The sequence below is a fragment of the Papaver somniferum genome, chromosome 1, assembly GCF_003573695.1.
Source record: "Papaver somniferum cultivar HN1 chromosome 1, ASM357369v1, whole genome shotgun sequence".
NCBI classification, from domain to species: Eukaryota; Viridiplantae; Streptophyta; class Magnoliopsida; order Ranunculales; family Papaveraceae; genus Papaver; species Papaver somniferum.
The window spans coordinates 52,391,230-52,411,940 of record NC_039358.1 but is presented as its reverse complement, the minus strand read 5'-3'; positions in this window follow the sequence as shown (position 1 = coordinate 52,411,940).

Genomic DNA, 20,711 nt, shown 5'->3' with positions numbered 1-20,711 from the left:
GTGAAAGTCATTTGTGTATATAACCACTATATATGGTTCCATCATGAAACCTTGTACTTATGACGATGCACCATTCAAATTTGAAGGCATAGATTCTACGTTTATAAGAAGACAAATTGACTTCAGATTTGTAATGCTCCGAATGAAGTTATTTGAAACATTCATGATATTTTTTACCTAACTTGAATGTTCAATGTGATGGATTCCATTTGTTAGACTACAAGAGAGTCGATAATTTCAAAAAATATATATTACAAATTAGCACCTCAGCTTTTGTGGAGAGAAATTCTCAAAAGGTGACATGAGTAAGAAAAGTTGTTCCATTATTAAATCTTCCACTTCGCCAATTATACTAAAGAACCGCTATAACTTGAAGTAAGATATTCGATCTAAAGTATTGGTTGAGAGCCATGTGAGATACTCTTAAATAAAAATGTCATATATACATGTTGAGGTAATTAAATTACTTAACTTAATTTAACTATGAGAATGTTAAATATGGAAAGAACCCCAAAGAACAGAGGTTTAACATGTTGAACCATACCCACATTGGTATACTGGAACTTGAGAAAGAAAACACATAAATTATAGTGGAAGATATAAATATTTTCTAGTATAGGGGAATAAATGTAATTTTAGCTCTTGTAGCAACGATATTATCGCATGGGACTGAGATGTACTAGAAAGTTGGAAACCTTAGTGTAGTCATTTACATAGAATCACGCAAGCATTGTAATGCGAATATCATCTATTAGTAGTCAAATATAAGAGATATATGGAGTTTCAGAGGAAAACAAACTCATTATATGCTTAGTACGTAATGCCCCTAGTCGTTAACTTTAACGGATACTAGAATTTTTCCCAAATCAATATATTCACCCCATTTTTCTTTTTTTGTTATCTTTATTCAACTGAATTTTGTATGAGTTGATCCTAAACTATCGATTGAGTGATAGTTTATTAGACATTACTTTAATCTCAAATGAAGATTTTTTTTCCCGAAGAATTATACCTGTTGTCTACTCTTATGAAATGAAAAAAAATATATCATTTCCATGAGATTGAAATATATTGTAAATCACTTGAGATACACTCTAAAGAATTTGAGACATAAGGTTCATTCGTGCATTGTAATGAAAAGTATATCATCTTCATGAACTGTAACACTCTAAAGTAAATGAGATAAGTATTATTTTGTTGCGTAATAAGGCCACATCACTGATTATGTGAAGCTCTTAAGGATATATATTATATAGTACCATGCGATGATTGGATCATCACAAGTAATAGTCGGGCGAAGAAATGCTCAATCTGTGTTGCCTAATTGGTAGTAAAAGATTAAAAGTTACATGAGCTCCGTAAGAACCAAGAGTTAATCAATTTTTGTTAAGTTCCTATGAAATATGTGCAAATGGTTATCGTACGAAAACTCACTGTGAGAATGGGTATGCAACCACAAATTACCTCAAATAAATGTGAAAGGAATAACATTTTAGCGAAAATAATGAGCCAATTAGCCTAGTGAACCGTAATTAAGTAAATCTATATTACAAAACATAACAATAACTGGATAATTGAATCCATATCACCATCGACAATGTAATGTTGGTGATTGACTCATTTAGGTTTTTACATAACCATAAAAACACTTTAGTTATGAAATGATGTTCTGTTTTGAAAGAAATCAAATGGACATCCCTTTATTTTAGTGAATAAATGTTGGGAATTACAAAGACTGGAAGAATGTAAAGTGACGGCATCTCCTACAATAAACGCTTTCTAAAGTACTTAAAGCAGCACCTTCTCTCCCATTTTGCTTTTAAAGTAATAAATCATGTCATTCATTTTACAAAGTTTTTCTTTAGCAAACATGATTGAGACCGTCTAAGATGCAAATGGTAAACAACCCATTCTTTCAAAGGAAACAAGATGACATCCGTGGACATATCCATATTAGAATTTGGACCATTCAAGTGATTTATGGATATAGTGGATGATTTGAATTGTTGACATATTGTTCACATGAAATGATGTGTTTTTGAAAAACTACTACCACATATTACATAATTTAAGGGCTCTCCACCTTTGTTAATGCCAGTGAGTTTACATTAAAATAAATTGATAATTATTGCATCTTTAGATCAGTGTAGAGCATCCTATATAACATGGTTTTGCAAAGGCTACCATCAAAGATTATAGATAGTGTCTAAGGCATAGTTTATGCGTAACAACCTTCCTATAAATTTTTCTGGGGATATACAATATTATAGGCATTTTCACTTATTCATTTTAGAACCACCAATTAGTCAACCATTTATGGGTACCAGTTGGTAACCGGATATAAGCCTAACATTTGTATTCTCATGCATTTTGGTTATGTTATGTATGTGCTAATATATATTACGACTCCAAATTGTTCTATAGTGGGTCGCCAAAACGACTAAGTAGTTATGTTGGATATGAATTCCCAACAGTTATCCGCATTTTGGCAGGTGATCTCTGAGCCGTTATGTTTTCGGATCATCACTTTGATGAGACAGTCTTCCTCGTTAAGGTGAAATAAGCAAAAGGATTTTCTAAGCGAATGACAAGAATTGTCGTGATATATTCGCACTATGCCTCATTGATTCTTGTGCTCTACAAAAATAATTGTGAAGTGAAAAAGAATTATCGATTTTTAGAACGTGCACTGACATTGCTAAAATGACAAGATCACACATACCAGCTGCAAATATACCTTCAAGGTAAAAAATCCTCAATAAGGGTACTCCTTAATGTTTAATATCAACAAAGAGCATATTTTGCCCGCACAATGCGAATAGAACTGTTGCTATATGACAAATATATATAGGTATTTGGTGTGGTGGTACTGACCAACCAAGTGTAAATCCTGTGGGACATACATGATTATTTGTCACAAAGCGCGTCGAGAAGATTGAAGTATTAAAGTATAAATACTCGATTTGTAGTGCGAGGTTCTCATAAATCCTTGAAATTGTTTACTCTCTTGTAATGAACATTATACTGTTCTGATACTCAATTAGCTTGGTAGTTATAGAAGGACTTCAAATGTAGCATTTTATGTAGTTATTACTTACCTCTGTAAGTATTAAGAGATAAACATATTCACAAAAGTGTATGATAGCCTTTTGTCTCCTAAATCAAATGACTTTAAACCAAGGTGTGCGTTTGCAATTATGGAAAGTTCACTTATGTATTGAAACAATCAGACGGATTTGGTATGCCCGTCTAAGTGACTATTTGACTGGGAAAGGATAAACAAGTAAGGTATTGTACGCTGCATATTCAGAGAAAAAAAGTTATTGGTTTGGAATTGTAACTACCTATGTCGATGGTATGGACATGGTATGTACTCTTAATGAAATAAGAGATTTTCCAAGATGCTTGAAATTTGAACTTGAGATGAAACTCTGGGAAAAGGTTGATCGAACACCAAGCTTCAGGCCCGGTTCTGAAGGTAAGCTTCTTGGGCTACGGAACAGGGCAGGAATTCTTTGTGGGCGGGATTTTTTGGTGGCCTGTTATGTTTTAGTTGACTAAGTCACATATTATACATGATGGATCAGACGATCCCAAGATTATTCTTGATGTGAAAACTACTACCACACCCATTTTTTATATTTTGGTCACTGTGAAACCCACGGGCATGAAATTTCACGCGCGCACCCATTATCGTCGCCTAAATTCTTCACAAACCCATATTTTCTAATATTTTATTTTTCTCTTCTTCTTTCTCTCATTTTCTAATGTTTTTCTTCTTGTCTCTCTGTCGACCTTAATTCAAGGAAGAAGGTTTTTATTTGATCAGAAATGGAGGTGAAGAAACGAGAGAGGTGAAAAATGGAGGCGCTTTTGACTGAGGCTAAGGGAGATCTGGGAAATTGAAGTCGCTATCATGGATTATCGAGTGAAATCAGAGAAGATTAAGAAGAAATTTAAGAGTTCATATGGTTGTGTGACATGGGTTTAGTTTGAATTTGAGTATTACAGGTCGGGAACTGATGTTGGTAGTCTGTGATGGATGCAAAGGGTTCTGTGATGTGTACAATTAGGAAGAAACGATGATGTTGTGATGATTCAGAGTTAGGTTTTGAAATTAGTGAAGAAGAAAAGGACATAGCATTGTCGCAGGAAGATTTGTTGGTTATCAGGGTTGCTTCCATCGATTCACAAGAAATTAAAGAAGAAAGTGAGAGTTTTTGATCAATTATGAGTGTTGGAGTCAGATCTGTGTTTGGAAAAGACTTGCTCGAGTTTGGGGATGATGTAAGGAGAATGAGGAGTTGTTGTGTCTGCTATTGATTCAGCCAGAGAAACCAAATCAAAGGTATGAGTTAACAGAATCAATATGGAAACGTTATAGAACTTTGATGACCGAGTAATTAGTTTATGTGGCCATTTTTTCTTGTAATTCTTGCATCGTTTTTTGAGTGTTTCCGGTTTGGGAACTCGTAACAACATAGCGGCCTTTATGCGAAGCAGTCCAGTCATATTAATTAGCAGGTTGTGTAAATGTGTTTGGAATACAGTGTTAAGATGTGTATATTCACCAGTCTTCTTTAATCCCGGACCTTGCTATTCACTGCTGATTTGATTTTATGGAAGAAAATGTCACTAATAGATTGTTTCAATATGGCATGACTAACTGTAGTAGGGGTCTATGGTTTATGAACTTCACCCAGCTCCTGATGATTATGAACTTCATCTGTTGCTAATAGGTTGTTGAGCTGAGTTAACAGCTTACTTGAGTATTTGTGCTTCGTTTTCTGTGGACATAGGACATGTTAATTTAGTAGGATGGATTCCAGAAATGGTTTGAGTGTCATCAATTATCTAACCTATACCCTCTTTTGTTATACAATTTCACTAAAATGGCATGCTTATGTATCTATAGGCTAAGAAGAACCAAATTAATGGAAACAGGAGCGGAATCCTTTATAGTAGGGGCAAAGCCAGTGCAAAATTGAAGGCTTAAGTGTTGGTGTGGGATCCCATGATTTTACTGATGACATTTGATGGATATTAATTTTATTCAATGATAATGTAGCATGATTACTGCATTTTCTTTGGTGGTAGTGGATTAGGAAGCTACGGATAGAGGATAATGGTTGGATAAATTGAGTTCGAGGAGTTGGTGTTGTTGGTTGGGAAGCTACGTATATATTAATGTTGGTCATAATGGTTGAATAATTTGTTATGCAGCTATGAAAATGGTTGCATAACCTGTTATGCATCTACAAAAGTTATTGCATAACTTGTTATGCAGTACAGAAAATGGTTGCATAACACGTTATGCAACAACTTTTTTGTTAGTATTGAAACCAACAACAAAAGAAAGACTGCATAACTTGTCATGCACCTACAATAATATCTGCATAACATGTTATGCAGTCGTGAAAATGGATGCATAAAGCATTATGCATCAACTTTTTCTGTAAACACTGAAATTAACCAAAATCATGGATGCATAAATTGTTATGTCGTCGAGAAAATTATTGCATAATTCGTTATGCTTGTTTTGTTTTTGTGATGTTATTTTTTAGGCGTATATATCGTTTTAGTGGTTGCATAACCAAAATAATAGATGCATGAACAAAAATATGGTCGCATAACGTGTTATGCATCTTTTTGTTGTGTCTGCATAATGTGTTATGCATCTTTTTTGGTGGTTGCATAATGGTTATGTATCAAGTTTTCAAAAATTTCGCCTAAAATGATGATCACCTCCGATTTTTTTCGTGAAAAACAAAAATTTGATATAGTTATTTGTACTCGTTGTGTAACTCTCTTAAAAAGCTTTCCAACAATATAAAATTTGTAAAATTCCAATGCATGGTTTTTTAGATATGTTATATTCTACTTTTCTTGCCAATTATACCCTTGAAAAATTAGGATGCATAACCCGTTATGCAGACGATTTTCAAAATTTTATATAATTTTGGATGTCACGGAACCTAAAATTAATCATGGACTTGACAATAATAATATTTTTTTTTTGGGTCTGCGCCTAATTTTCTCTTTCTTAATAGTTATACTCCAAAGTTAACGCTCCTGCCTTAATAGAATTCCATAGCTACTGTAAATTAATGGAATTCCTTTATAAATATTTCTTAATTTCATTATATATGTGTCACTGTCAGTAACCACAGGCTCTCGTAGTACAATATATACCTGACGCTTTCATTAGGAACTCAAAGTTTTGGATGCTAAGTAATTTAAATACTCTATCCGACAACATTGGACTTCACTAACCTACAATTATCGATTGGAGCATCTTTTTTTGTTTTAGTTTCCTTGTCGACTGAGCTTTTTTCTTGCTTTAATGCAGGTATGTCCAGAACTATCTAGAGCAGGAAAAACAACATTAAAAGTTCTAAAATGAAAGATTAATTGGTTGGTGTCTATCTGTTTCAATCTATTTATCGACGTAGCTTAGTCGTCAAATTTTCCTTCTTAAATAGTTGTTAAAATTTGTGTGTATTCGTTCTTCAATTTCTGACTTACTAATGTTTCTCTTAAGTTGCGCGACATAAATTACTTCATTTTAATATTATATGGTAGATTTTATTTGGAAAACATATAAATATATGTGTGAAAAAAATTATTTTTGCATAAAAGGGCTTTCTGTGCTCTTTGGCACAAGGTCGTCGAAATGCCAGAGACGACCCTGCTGAGCTTGTGGTATATTATTTCACAAGTTTGCATATGTCCAAAGTTGTCAGGAAATTTAACAAGGACATGTATCCTACTAGCATTCTTATGATTAGTTGAGGTTCAAATGTAAGTAATTGATCATGTCGTCTAAAGAAAGATGACAAAGATGTATTGGGAGATGAAATTACGATATCTAAGTACAATATACACATTTTTACTTATCATAATGCACTCGACTAAATATTTCATCCTTCCTGAACTTGTTAGCTAAATATAGCTCAACGCCGAAGCAACGTCATTGGAATGGTATAAAGAATGTGTCAGAGCACTGCTCGGTCAAACCCGCAAGCGATGATATCCCAAGCTTGTTCGTAAAAACTATAAGTCTTGATTTCTAGTCTACTTACAGTTATGTCTCGGATTATGATAGAATGTGTAGTTGAGCTTTAGACTTCACGATATTCATCGACTGAAGACGAAGATCTACTAAGGGGATCTTGGAGGAACTTCATCAACAAAAGGTATGTGGATACTTGAACTCATCCATCACTCAGAAGTCTACTATATTCTATCTCCTATTGAGACTAAGTTGTATAGCTATATAGACTTTTACATTATACATATTCGATATTTCGAGCTGAGTTTAACTCGCTTATATATTTCTCGAAATATGTGTTTGAAAGTTTTTTGCTTTAACTACGTTCATCATTATTCTTGACGAAAGTCAAAAGATGATCATGTGAAAATCGCCTTGTAACATCTTACATAATTTGTGTGAGACAGTCGTTTGATGTAGACTCAGAATGTTTCGTATTGATCATTCGATCACTGGGAAATAGCTTAATTATAAGCTAATAGTTTGTGTGAGACAACTATTGTCGTCTTCTAAGAATGTTTCAATCATTGAAATGGGATTTTTGAACAATTAACCATTGTATGGATATAAAACATTATGCATACCAGTATGCAAACTTTTGTAAGAATGATTCAGGTCTGGGAACCAAGTATGCATACACGTATGCGAACGGTTTTAACTATAAAAGTCCGGGAACTAAGTTTGCGTACCCGTTTGCAAACTGTTTCACCTGAATTAGTCCGGAACGACACTATGCGTACCCGTTTACGAACTTTCGGAAAAGATCAAGTCCGGAACGAAAATATGCGTACCCGTTTGCGAACTGTCGGAAAGGATCAAGTCCGGGACTTAAGTTTGCGTAACCATTTGCAAACTTATGAGGTTAAGTTCTAAAATCGTTTAATTAAGTATGATTTCACACTCATGAACAAATACATTTATAAATTAAGGAATGCAATCTTTGCAAACCGTGGCTAAAATGTTCATGAACTGATTCTTTTAAATCAATCTGATTTTGCTTTAATTTTGTCTTGTATACTTTTATGAGAATATAAACAATTGAACAACTCTATAAGTAACACAATTAGATTCATTTGATTATCAATTGATCTAGAAGTGTTAAGATGAACATGGTTAATACAAAAGAGTTCATATGGCTAACTTTGGTTTACAGTTATTGAGCCAACTCAATATACACGTTTAGGTACGGTTAACCATATGTAAATGAAGGTGTATTTCATTTTTTTGTAGACCACCTAACGGTGCAAACTTAGTTTGAATCTTAAATATGTTTTTTATCTAACGGTGAATATTGATTGCTTTGTATCAAAGTTATCAAACCTTGATTTGAATGTTATAAAGGGAGAACTCTAACAACTGGGAAACCTAATCCCTGCACCTCATGTGTGATACTAGTTGTGACTAGAGTCGATTCTTCTTTAACCTAGGTTTTTCCTAAAACCATTATATGTTAACGACTTAAAGACTTCAGGGATTCTGAAGCCAGACCCAACTTTTTTCTCTGTAGTTGTGTGTTCTGATCTTACTTGTTCTATCGTATTGAGTACTATCTTATCTAAGATTTGCTCGAGATTTATCTCCGATAGGTAAGATATAAAAAGTAACCACAAATCCCTTTATCTCATTCTTTGTGATTCCACAATAACTTGTTCTACTACCATATAGTTAAGTTATTGAGGTGATTCATATTTCTAGGTTGTTTTTCGGGAATATAAGACCGGATTATCAATTGTTTCCTGTTCACCTTGATTTATCAAAAGACGGAACAAAAACTTCATAGGTATTTCTGTGGGAGACAAACTTATCTATCAGAATAGACTTTTATGTGGGAGACAGATTTGTTTATGAAGTCTTCGACTTTGGGTCTTAACAACTCTTAGTTGTGGATGAGTTCAGCTAAGGGATTCAAGTGAGTAGAACCATGCTGGGATCAGAGACGTAAGGAACGCGACTGTACCTTAATCAGTGTGAGATTGGTTAGGGCTCAACTACATTCCAGTCTAAAGTTAACTTGTAGTAGGATAGAGTCTGTAACGGCTTAATACAGTGTGGTGTTCAAATCTGGACTAGGTCCCGGGTTTTTTCTGCATTTGCGGTTTCCTCGTTAACAAAACTTCTGGTGTCTGTGCTATATTTTTTTTCGTATTATATTTTTTTATATAATTGAAATATCACAGGTTGTGCGTAGTTCAATCAATTGGTAAATCCAATCTTTGGTTGTTGATTGAAATTGATTGGCACTTGAACATTGGTATTTGGTATCATTCAAATTATTTCTCATAATAATCAGGATCACGGATTCTATCTGTTTGATTTGCTGATTACATTGAGAAACAAAGATATAACTCTTGGATATATTTTCTTGATTGATTCTGACTGTCTAGTTGATTCTCTCGGAATTATATTGGAGTTAGTCCATGCAGATTTTCTTACGAAATATTAGGTGTGGTTGTTAAACCCCCGCTTTTTCAATTGGTATCAGAGCAGGCAAACACGCTTAAGACCTCATAAGTATGTGTTTGTACCAATCTGACTTTATGGACAAAAACGTTATCTCTATAAACGTACCGACATTCTTCAATAGCTCGAATTATTTATGGTGTAAAATTACTATGTGTGCCTTTCTCGAAGCACGTGATTTTCAATCATGGGTTTATGTTGTTAATGGCTATTATCCTCTATTGGTTACAGTAGACATTGTAACTGTTACAAAGGATATTGGTGGGTATGAGCCTGACGAGATTTTTGCTGCAAAGCAAAATTGTGACGGCTTGAATGATATCATACATGCCATTACCCCAGATCTTCAGCACCATGTGACTACGTGCAATCGGTCTAAAGATGCTTGGGATATCTTGGAAACCATATTTGAAGGGAATACCTCTGAAAAGGAAGCTAGGGTTCAAAACCTAAATTTTGATTAAGAAAACCTTTGTACTATGGAGATTCATTTGATGAGTTTAATCACAAAGTGTCTGAAATTGTTAATGCATCTTTTGTATTGGGTAAGACTATTCCTGAAAAGGACATTGTGATGAAAATTCTCAGATATTTGCCAGCTAGATATGATTCTAAGAAATATGCCATCGTTGAAGGAAATAACCTTGATACACTTTCCATAGATACTCTTGTTGGGAAGTTAAAGATCTTTAATCATGAGCATACATCCAAATCTGGAAAGGATATTGCTTTGAAAGCACAAAAGAACAATAAATTTCTTGATAAAAGTAAAAGTGTAGGCAACTCTGTAGTTGATCCCATTGAGACTGTTTTATCATATGGAGATCTTGACAACTCAGTCTCACTGATCACAAGACAATTTAGAGATCTTCTTTTGAAGAGAAGTAAACGGTTTATCAAAGATAAACCTATTTTCATCAGTCAAACTTCATGATTGTGCCCCTCCTAAAAACAGGGACACCGTTGATACTGATGATGAGGATATGCCACAGTGCTTCAAGTGTAAAGGTTTTGGTTATTTTTCTAATGAGTTTACAAATCGTAGAAAATACACTGAGAACAAAGGTCTTTCTGCAACTCTTGATGAAATGTCTGATCAGTATGATTCAAATGAAGATGAAAAATCAAGTGTTGCACTCCTTGGAGAAAATATTGGTTTTGAAAAATACAATAATACGTACGTCAATCTTGATATTCAACCTGGAGAATACTCTTCAACCACTTTGGAGGATAAAATGGATTTTTCCCCGTCTATTGATAATTCTATTTCACATGTTTCAGGTACCTCAATTTTTTTAGCAACATGCTCATCTATGGTGTCTGAACTGTCCTCCACATTGACATGTTCTTATTGTACTTTTAAGGGTCACGAACTCTCTAAGAGTTTCAAGTATAAACATAAAATAAGATATGTCAACAAACTTCAACGAAGAGCAAATTGATTAGCAAATAAGCTCAAACTTATCTAGAAATCGAATTCATCTGAGGTATGTAAACTCAACACTTCTCCGAAGAAGTTAATTTCTAAAGGAAAAGATATACCTCTACAGAAAAAAAAAAAAGGTCTAAACAATCTACGAATAATGGTATTAAGAATTCCGTACAAGAATTGTATGGTGGACAGATTATTGTTCACCCCAACACAACATAATTGTGTTGAAGGTGCATCTTGTCTCATGTGCTAGAGACAAAGAGTTGACCACAAATCAGGCTTTAGGAAAAGAAAAATTTTGTTTTCATTTTTTTTCTTTTTGTTTTATGGTATTATGTTGATCATTTCATATCATAAATTGGTATTGAAAAGGTTTTCCATTTTTTGTTCATTGAAAGAGGGTTAAAAACGACAATTCTACCTTCTTTAGGGTTCAGAGTTGGTCGTACGTGAATCATACTCTGTATATATAGGTTCCGTAACCCTAAATTCATTTTCCCTTCCCTGAAAATTCTTTTTATCACAAGATTGCTTGTAGAGCTTGAATAGTGTATTTCTCTCACAATTCTGTATTTAAATGGAGACTCCAAGCATCATATCTTCTGATGAAAAAGATGTTAATATCATTGTTAAGCCATCAATCATGAAGGAAAAAGTTAAATCCCTTTCCTCCACAACTTTGAAAACAAAAAGGAAGAATATGAAGAAACCAAGGGCTATCCCCTCTGATCTTCAGAAGTTTTCTGGTGTTCTTGAAGAGTTGAAGGAAACAAGGGAGGAGATTCAGCAAATAAAGGCTATTGTTCTTAGAACTCTTGAAATTCAGAAGGCCCTGGATCGACATCAGTCTAGAAGGTTTGTTGGAATTGACTCATTTCATCATGAAACTTATGTTCCAATGTCTGTTGACAACAAGGAGTTCGGGGACGATAAAGAATTTTTCAAGAATCTTAATGTCTGGGAAACCTCTTATGAGAATTTATTCTTGTGTTTTAAGAAGGATAACTAGGGTTTGAAATAGCAAATATTGTGATTACACATAGCTATTGCCGACAATTTTCATCTTGTAATGTTTTAGATTTATTCATTTAAATTCTAATTTATTTGGAAGATGATTTTGTAGTATTAATCTTTATTGGATTTAATATATTGCAAAAATGTTATGGGATATGTGTGTTTACGTCCGTGAACTATGATTTCCCCATATATGTCAAAAGTTAAGTCTATTATGTCTTTATGCAAATATTAATAAAATATAGAATGCACTTTTGTATATTCTGCAGTATTGATCTTTCCCTGATCCACTTTTATGTGAAAGTATTGTATGGCTCCGCAAGTTTTCTTATGTTGAGCATTTACGATTAAATTAATCATTAAGGTCTCCTTGTGGTTGATTTAATTGAGTTTTTGGATACAAATATTCATATTTTTTTGGTTTGTTAATGTCCAAAGAAATCCTTTTTTTCTTGTAAAAGTAAGGTCGCTCTTAGTGTTCTTTCAGGAATGACATTTTATGGAGGAGAGTTCTTAATAGAACTTGTGATTAATTGCCAAATCTTTCTGGGGAGTGCGGCTGTGGAATATTTTAGGAGTTATCTTGTATCTTTATAAACTCCTTGATGCATACACTAAGTTTCGACTATGTGAAATCATCGAAACAAAGTTGGTATGTTCTCTTTTAGTCATGAATAATCTCTTTGAGAATTTCATTATGATCCCGTTAGTTTTGGTACCTTTGCCAATTTATATTGACAAAAAGGGGGAGAATTATTTGTAGTTCACTCTACATACATTTACGGATCATTATGTAACGGGGAATGGTTTTCATTGTGAGATGAAGTATTAACTAAGGGTGAGTGATACATATCACCGTAGTATTATTGTCGAAGTAGTGATACAATTGAACTTTGATGTTGTGTAATAATACTATGACACTGTATGAAAATAATTGAGAACATCTGTTTTCTTATTGTTATGGCTACGGATCTTCAACAACTATGATGCTGAGTTGAACACGTTCAGAATCACTAGAGTACTTGGACTGACGAAGAATTCAAGGAATGTTGAAGAACCAAGGAAATCAAGCATTTGGATGAGAAGCTACAAAGTTTATTTATTTTGTAATACATATATGTATTGATAGTTTTGTCACTAAAATTGACAAAGGGGAGATTATTAGAGCACTGCTCGGTCGAAATCGCAAGCGTTGCTATCTCAAGATTGTTTGTCAAATTTAACTGTCAAAACTATAAATCTTGATTTCTAGTCTACTTATAGCTATGTCTCGGATTAGGATAGAATGTGTAATTGAGATTTTAGACTTCAATACATTCATCGATTGAAGACGAAGATCTACGAAGGGGAGCTTGGAGTAAATTTATCAACAAAAGGTATGTGGAAACTTAAACTCATCTATCACTCAGAGGTCTATTCTATCTCCTATTGAGACTAAGTCGTATAGCTATATAGACTTTTATATTATACACATTTGATATTTCGAGCTGAGTTTAACTCGCTTATATCTTTCTCGAAATATGTGTTGGAAAGATTTTTGCTTTAACTACGTTCATCATTATTCTTGACGAAAGTCAAAAGACGATCATGTGAAAACCGCCTCGTAACATCTTACATGATTTGTGTGAGACAGTAATTTGATGTAGACTCGGAATGTTTCATATTGATCATTAGATCACTTGGAAATTGCTTATAAGTTAATAGTTTGTGTGAGACAGCTATTGTCGTCTTATAAGAATGTTTCAATGATTGAAATGGGAGTTTAGAAAAATTAACCATTGTCTGGATATAGCACAGTATGCATACCAGTATGCAAACTGTTGTAAGAATGATTCAGGTCCGGGAACCAAGTATGCATACCCGTATGCGAATGGTTTTAACTGTCAAAGTCCGGTAACTAAGTTTACATACCCGTTTGCAAACTATTTCACCTGAATTTGGCCCGGAACGACAGTATGCGTACCCGTTTGCGAACTGTCGGAAAGGATCAAGCTGGAACTTAAGTTTGCATACCCGTTTGCAAACTTATGAGGTTAAGCTCTAAAATCGGTTAAGTATGATTTCATACTTATGAACAAATACATTTATAAATTAAGGAATGAAATCTTTGCAAAACGTGGATAAAATGTTCATGAACTGATTCTTTTGGGTCGTAGCAACTCTTAGTTTTGGGTGAGATTAGCTAAAGGAATCAAGTACTTAGAGTCCTGCTGGGATTTAGAGACGTAAGGAACGCGACCGTACCTTAATCACTGTGAGATTCGTTAGGGATCAAATACATTCTAGTCCGAATTTAACTTGTAGTAGGCTAGAGTATGTAGCGGTTAATACATTGTGGTGTTCAAATCTGGACTAAGTCTCGGGGTTTTTCTGCGTCTGCGGTTTCCTCGTTAACAAAACTTCTGGTGTCTTGGTTATTTATTTTCCGCATTATATTGTTTATATAATTGAAATATCACTGGTTGTGAGTAGTTCAATCAATTGGTAAATCCAACCTTTGGTTATTGATTGAAATTTATTGACACTTGAACATTGGCCTTTGGTACCGTTCAAGTTTTTTTCATAATAATCAAGCTCACGGATTCTATCTGTTTGATTTGTTGATTACATTGAGAAATAGAGATATAACTCTCGCAATTATTTTGAGGTAGTCCATACATATTGCCTAAAGAAATATTGGGTGTGGTTCTTGGACACCCCCCCCCCCTTCCCTTTTTTTTTTTCCAGAATGTAATTATTTACTTAAAAGGAACAACTAAAATGAGTTTATTTTATCCCTGCAAAGACAGAAAATGGACTGCTAATGGAAGTATAATCCAAAAGTTGTTGATTATGAGGGGAAAATTTTTTCTTCTCCCACGAAAGTAGTCAGGGGGAGGCATGGCTGACTTATTTACTAATTCATTGCCTATATTTACTTTCGTAAAGTAAATGACTAAATGAATGTATCTAGAAACTCCTCTAAATAGAATCAGGGGTAGATGGCGACAACCCGACATCGATATCTGCGGGAGGATGCAAGTATATGATGTTGACGTATTTTATTTCGAAATGTGAAGTTGTGTTGTACTCTTCTTCCCTTCGATCGAGATTGGCCGTTTTTCATAGTTTTATTACTCGACAAGGTTTTTAGTGAGAAAATGACAACTACACCACGTATTATTAAATGTTGAAGACTTGAAAATTGCAGTGTTGCTGAATAATATCGGAATCAAAGAAATGAATTACGATACTTTGTCAAGCGAGACTTTAGAAAATCATCACAACGAAGCAAGGATTGGATCGCGACAGATTTCAGCACAAGTCAACTAGTAGTACTAATACTTCCATGTTTTGTATCATTACTGGGTTTTCAATCACCTATAATCAAAAGGATGTTATGTATGCGTATTCGACAAAAACATACTTCCGGACTTGTGGCGTCGTTCTCTTTTCTATTCATCAAAATTTTATCCCACCGTGGTTTTCCATTGTCAAGGTTTTAACGAGACAACATATGCTTGACCAACAGGCATGTTCAAAGTTTTTTTAATGTTATACTATTTTTCCTTATTTCATATTTTGTCCCTCTGGATTTTCCTGGCGAGGTTTTAGTGAGGCAATTGACTTAGGTACAGTGGTCATCGAGAAGAAAAACTAAATCTGAAGAATTATATTTGAAGCATTACATTTGAAGCAATACTGTTGAACCTTTCAAGGGGAAGTGTTATAGGGCCTTTGGCCCATCTGTACAACACATATATATATATATATATATGTTATCAGGGTTTACACCCTAGCGGCTTAGCCTATAAATATTATTATTCCTATGTAATACTATATTAATATCTAATAAATAAGGTGTCTCTCTTATCTATATTCCCCTTTAACGACATCACTATTATTGAGTTTCTCAGTATGTATCTAGTAGGCTAAGTGGGTAAAAAAAGTTGGAAATGCTCCATGTGACAAAGAAACTCAAGAACATTTAAAGGCAACACTAGACTTTGCGAGTGAAGTAAATTTGGATAAAGACAGGATTTAGGTTTGAATGGGTTTCTGAATGTGAGAAAACCAAAGAAGAAAATTTGTTTATATATATGTTTAGGTTACATAACGTGTTGTACAGGAAATACAATAGCCTGACTTAAGACACAGTACATAACAAACTTAGCTAAACTATAAACAGAAAGACTAAGTATTAACAGGAAACAAATAAAAGTTTTCCTATTCTATAACACCCTCCCTCGATCTAAGCGGGTGATCAGAAACAGTGAGCTTAGAGCGGAGAAAAGAAAATCGATCTCTCGAAAGTCGCTTATAGTAAAGACATCAACAACCTGGTCTTTTGAACAAATAAAACGAACATGTGACTAACCACGTTGAACTCTATCGCGAACAAAATGATAATCGATTTCAATATGTTTAGTTAGACCATGGAAAATAGGATTCATAGTAAGATAGGTAGCACCAAGATTATCACACCATAAGACAGGAGGAGTGCAGACTGGAACCTGGAGCTCTTTAAGGAGAGACTCAATCCACATGAGTTCCGCAGTAGCAATACAAATTCCCCGATATTCAGCTTCCGTACTTGACTTAGAGACAATTTTATGTTTTCTAGCACTCCATGAAATGATATTATATCCCAAATAGACACAATAAACACTAGTGGAACGTCTATCAGTAGGATCACCAGCCCAATCAGCATCTGTGTAGGCTTGAAATCTTAACTTCAAACTAGAAGAAGGCTGGAGAGTAAGACCATAAGATGAAGTACCTTTTAAATAACGCAGGTTCCGTTTTACAAGAAGAAGATTCTTATCAGTAGGATGTTGCATAATTGACATACTTTATTGACGGAAACAGCAAGCTCAGGCCGTGTGATCAACAAGTATTGAAGACCTCCAATAAGACTTTTATATTCTGTAGGATTTTTCAAAGGAACCCCACCTTGTGGATTTAGTTCAGTAGAAGTAGTAAAAGGAGTACTCACAGGTTTCGCTCCTTGCATATTAGTACGTTCCAATAAATCTTCTATATAACGACGCTGAGATAGAAACAAACCATCAGATATTCTTGTAACCTCAACACCAAGAAAAAGAGACAACTCCCCAATATATTTTAGTGCAAATTCCTTGTTTAGAGTGTCAATAAGATGTTGCAAATAAGAAGAGGAAGATCCTGTTAAATGATGTCATCAACATATACAAGAAGATAAGTAACATCAGTAGAAGAACGACGAATAAACAAAGATGAATCTTCTAGTGAAATAACAAAGCCAAGTTTCTAGAGAAATACACTAAGATGAGTGTACCACGCCCGTGGAGCTTTCTTAAAGCCATATAATGATTTATGTAGTCGACAAACATGATCAGGATAACTTGGATCAGTATAACCAGGAGGTTGCTTCATATAGACCTCCTCCGTAAGAAAACCATTAAAAAAATAATTCTGAATATCAAGTTGTTGAATCGGCCAAGCAGAAGTAAGAGCCAAAGTAAGAACCACACGAATTGTACAAGGCTTTATAACTGGACTGAAAGTTTCTCCATAGTCCTTCCCTTCACGTTGATGAAAACCTTGAGCCACTAGACGAGATTTACGACGTTCAATAGTGCGATCAGCTAAACGTTTGACCTGAAAGACCCATTTACACCCAACAATATTCATATCCGGAGTACGTTTAACATAAGACCAACTGCCATTTTGAACAAGGGCATTATATTGATCATCCATATACTTACGCCATTTAGGATCTTTCTTCACCTGTGAATAACAAGTTGGCTCAAAGAAAGCATCAGTAACTGTAGCATATTTCGAAGCTAATAAAGCTTTTGCTTCGAAGATACCATCCTCCCCGGATCCATCACAAGTAACCTCCTTTTCTCCTTTCTTTTCTGTACCTTTCTCTATATCTCACACTCCTCTTTCCGCTGCTTCATCCACTCCTCTTTAGGACATTCAATAGTGCGATCAGCTAGACGTTTGACCCGAAAGACCCATTTACACCCAAAAACATTCATATCCGGAGTACGTTTAACATAATACCAAGTGCCATTTTGAACAAGGGCATTATATTGATCATCCAAAGACTTACGCCATTTAGGATCTTTCTTCTCCTACGAATAACAAGTTGGCTCAAAGAAAGCATCAGTAACTGTGGCATATTTCGAAGCTAATAAAGCTTTTGGTTTGAATATACCATCCTCCCCGGATCCATCACAGGTAACTTCCTTTTCTCCTTTCTTTTCAGTACCTGTCTCTATATCTCCCACTCCTCTTTTCGCTGCTTCGTCCACTCCTATTGTACTTGTTTCTGGCATAAGTCCACATGCTCACAATTCTGTTGATACTTTGCAGGCATCTCTATTCGATAACCAGGTTGATTCAACACACATGCCGCATCCTGGAAACTCCTTTATGCTGGGATCTCATAACAACACATCTGTTGTTACTCTTCTTGCCAACAGTATACCAGAAATCCCCCCCGCTATTGTGTCAGAGTCTTCTTCTCAAACTTGACGGCAGTTTTCTTTGTCTGCTCCTAATGATTCACGTGTTCCTGTCGCTACAACAGCTCAACAACTCTGATACCGAGATAAAATTTAGGTTTGAATAGGTTTCTCAATGTGAGAAAACCAAAGAAGAAAATCTTGTTTATATATATATGTTTAGGTTACATAACATGTTGTATAGGAAATACAATAGCCTAACTTAAGACATAGTACATAACAAACTTAGCTAAAACTATAAAAAGAAAGATTAAGTATTAACGAGAAACAAATAAAAGTTTTCCTATTCTCTAACATCTTTTCATTTGATTCCTCTTAGTCGTATCCTGTACGACTATATAGATAATATAATTAGGCTTTTTATACAAATAAGTGATGGTTTTGTAAGAGCAAGTCTTATGGTGGAGGAATTCCATCTTCCACGCCACCTCAGCATTTGGAAGAGATCATGTAAGTGCAAGTTTAATAGTGTAATCCATCCAAACGCTAAATAGAATGCCATTTTGCGCCGATCGTTTTAGCGTTTTTCAACTTTTATGTATCACATGAAATACGTATATTCTCTTACCAGCTTTTGAAATGTGAAGTAATAATTAAATAGCAAGTACCAAATGATATTGCTCCACATCCACATCTTTTTATGTGCATATAATGGAAGTATTTGACACCTGTCTTTTCAGTCACTTTTTATTCGTCAGAAACCAAGTTCGAGTAGTATGTGATTGTCTGATGACATCACGATGCATGTAAACGCCATTTTCATTAGCTTTAGGTGCCATTCTCATTGGCGTTTTTTGGCTTTTTGTGACGCTATTTTCAATAGCGTTTTGTGTCAATGTGATTAGCGCTCAGATGGATTCCACACGACCTTCCACGAAACCATGGAACACTGCTTGGATTTTTCATGGAAAAATCCATTTTGGAAGCTAGTAGACTTGACATTCCATAATTTTTCCACACTTGGAATAGGATGGATTCCACCATAAGACTTGCTCTAACCTTTTTATTTTTTTAAATATGAATGAATTCAACCGCCAAAAAAAGCAACGATTTTTTGGGGACCATGGTTTTTTTGGGAGGACCATGGTTTTATTTTGGATAAAGACATTAGAAGTAATTCTAGGTCACCCCATATCTAGTTATTTATTTAATACCTAATCTACCCTCTTAATTAATTTTAGGTTATGATTAGTGAATGATTTAGTTAAAAACAATTAGTGAGATTAAATTAAAAGATGGGTTTATTATTAGTTGAGTGGAATTATTGAGAGAGTAGAGTTAGAGAAGATGAAGGAGAAAAACATGGAAAATAATTTTTTTTTCCAATTCACTAAGTTTGAGTATTCAAATGATGAAAACTCATCTGATTATTCATCTTCATCCTCTCCTAGAATATTTGTTAATCTTCAAAATGATCCGGATTTGAACTGGATTTTGAACAGTTCGGTTACTTTATATGAATAAAAAGTAACCGAACTCATCTGAAAGTGTAGTTCGGTTAGTTGTTCCAAACACGCAGGTTACCGAACTCTCTAATAATTTCTATGAGTTACAGCGTTATATTCGGTTGGTTCTCAACTAACTGAACTTTGGTGTACAAAGTTCGGTTGGTTCGCAAACTGCATGCACTTTTGATCTAACCGAACTTTACGTAATATAAGAGTATATAAGTTTATAAAGTTCGGTTCTTTCGCAAACTTGAACCTAACAGCTAACCAACCGAGCTCTGCGTTCGGTTTCTGCAATAAAATTGTGAAGTTACCGAACTTAAAAAACAAAATAATGTGAAGTTCCAACGTCTATTGGCTAAGTTCGGTTACTTTGTAGTTTTAAAATTTTTTGCGAACAAACCGAACTCTATTGGATAAGTTCGGTTATTTTGGAACTCAACATAGTGGCCACAACTACACAGTTCGGTTAGACTGGATTTGTTTTTTTCGGTTCTAAGGGTGGAGTTCGGTTACTTTGTAATTTTAAATTTTTTTGCGAAACAACCGAACAGGGAGTTCGGTGACTTAGTCTTAAATCCAATAGAACCGAACTGTTCTTCGTTTTCTTCATTTTCAAGAAGTTCGGTTAGTAATCTAGGGTTTTTTGGAAAATCGACCTAACCGAACATGGCTCTGTAACTCCTATTAAAACCCTATTTTGATGATTTCTATTCGGTTGAAGCAATCAAAATCAAATTAAAGCGAAGGGTTTGTTGGAAAATACCTCTGGAGTGGTCCCATGGCAGAATCAGGTTGCGGCTGGCGTCTTT